Here is a 2,489-nt window from a genome sequence, read left to right as displayed (position 1 = left end):
TCTTAAGAATTATTGTTTCATTGAGCTTCAATTGGAGCCAAAGTATAGTCAATTACTGAGCTAAAAGCAGTTACTTAAAAACTAAAAATGAGAGATAAGTCAAATTACATTTGAAGAGAGAGCAACAGCATGAGGTTTCTTGTTTGGTTCTGGATGTTGAGTAACAGGCTCATTTGCAGGTGGAACGAACCCTTCAGGCAACTCACTTGTACTTTCAGAATGGGGGTGAAGAGGGCTGAATTCCAGCTCTTGGGGGAAGATTTTGTGAGGAAAACCCCCTCCCTGCATAGACACTTCGCATTGGAAATGGAGTGGGTGGCGGGTCAGGTGGAAAATAATCTCCAGGTTCCCAGACAAGTTTCCTGGGAGAGGTGGAGGAAAAAAAAGGTCCTCTTCTCATGAACTGACTCCTTGGGTCAACTGGAAACAAGGCACCTCTGACTGGAGGGAAAGGTGCCAACACAGAGCCAGAGCCAGTTGCTTGGTTTTCAGCATGGAGAGGTGAATCAGGCACATCAGAGTCCAAAGGAGGCATATTAGGAATTCTGTGTTCTGCTGGTCCCGATGCTCTACCACAATTTGAGTAAAACCTATCTTGCCTTTGTAGAGGAAGACGTGCATCAGAAGAATATGGTTGGCCTGGCGGAGGGATCATCAGCCTGCTGGCCTGTTCCCCTGGAGGAGAGAGGGGCCCAGCCTGAGAAGGTGCTCTCTGAAAATCAGTGAACTTATGACAGCTGGATTCTCTTCCTTTACTGCTAGTCGCATGGTCCAGAGGATTCTCCAGGGCCCCTTGACCCTCTTCCTCCTCCCACTGGAGTGAAAGGTGAGAGTGTGAGTGGACCACTCTTTTCAAAATGAGGAGGTCTCCTTTCAGATGAAGGGTGACCTATTGGTGAGGGCCCATTTGGAGAAGGCTTTCTGCCCATTGCTGAGTTGGAAACATCCAGTGCATCATAGGGATCTTTTTCTACAAGTTCAAATCTAAGCTCCTTCTCAGTTAATTTCTGTCTGTTGCGTGCATTTTGTTTCCTGAAATAACTGAGGTTTCTTTCAGCAATCCGAGCTGCCAACTCACTAGCATCTGCTTCTTTCTCGGAGGAAGTAATCTTCCCCAGACAGGAACGAATGGTACTCTGCAATTGTTCTTCAAGATATTGGGCTCTCTTTCTGTAGGTCTCCAGCTCTTTTATTGTATGGCTCATCTTTTCTTCGACTTTGGAAAGTTTCTCCTTTTGCTCCACACGGCAGTTTTCCTCCACTCTTAATTTCCTGTGCAGTTTCATCATATTTTCTTGACAGCGTTCCATCATGACTTTAAAGTTCTTCTGTAGGGTCTCATTCTCACTTTGCAGCTGTGCATTTTCGGACTGCAAGGATGCCTGTTCAGTCTGCAGACTTTTAAGGTGTTCTGTAAGGTCTTCCGTGGTTTTCTCCACTTCAGATGAGAAAGTACATTTTTGATTTCTTCCTCCTTCCAAGATTTCTAAGGAGGCCTTTAGCTTATCACCATAAACCAGGTTCCTCAAAGCTCCTTTGGACTCATCCTCCAAGTGAGCACCAATTTCGGGTTCACTCGTCTTTCCCAGTTCCAGGTGACCACCATCCCTTTGGGCTCCCAGGCTTGGAGAAGATCTATCCTTCATCTTCAGCAAGCATTCACTCAGAGACTCCATGTGATTTTCTGTGTCCCTTAGAACTTGTTCTCCAGCTACTTTAGAGTCCTCTAATATGATTTTTGCTTTATATTGGACACCTCCTTGTTGCCTCTGTGCTTCAGCTTCTCCTTGTATTGTTGGTCTCTGCGTTGGCGGAAGTAGGGATCCTTCATTCAAAACCTCTTTGATTGCCAGCTTCAGTTCTTCCTCATTCACTTGAAAGAGTCTCCAGTTTGTTTTAGCTTCAGCTATTTGTGATCTGAGGGATTCAGATTCACCTTGGAGGGACTGTATCCTTCTTGATAGATGTGCCATCGTTTCATCCTGTTGACCATGTTGAGCCTTCTGTGCTTTGAGCTCTTCTTCTAGAAAGAGCATTTCAATGCCATGGCTGGATTCGGGCCTATGCAGCTTTTCGTCGGTTGCCTCCAGCTGTTGTGCTTCTCTTGAACCCTTCTCAAACCTGCAATCCTTTAAAGATGATTCTAAGCCTTCATGTTCTTTTTCAACAAGGCTCACTTTTTCAAGAAGTCCACATTTTGCCTCAATAAGTCCAGCAAGATTTAGAGCCAGCCTTTTTTCTCTTCCCACGTAAAGCCTGCTACGAACCGACTGAAAACCTCTCCAGAAAAGTGAGAGAACAGCAAAAAATCCAAGAGCTGTACACATCACCAACTCCCAAGGAAAGCCATAAGGAAGATGGCCTGGCTTCATGTCTTCGGACAATGCTGCCACAACCCTGGGTGCTTCTTCCAGAACCACCCACTAGGATGGCTGAGAGGCAGCCCTTGGCTCCTCCATCACACCAAGACAGCTTTGGCTCTTGCCACC

This window comes from Callospermophilus lateralis, unplaced genomic scaffold, assembly GCF_048772815.1.
Source record: "Callospermophilus lateralis isolate mCalLat2 unplaced genomic scaffold, mCalLat2.hap1 Scaffold_196, whole genome shotgun sequence".
Classification (NCBI taxonomy): Eukaryota; Metazoa; Chordata; class Mammalia; order Rodentia; family Sciuridae; genus Callospermophilus; species Callospermophilus lateralis.
This window is presented reverse-complemented; position numbering follows the sequence as displayed.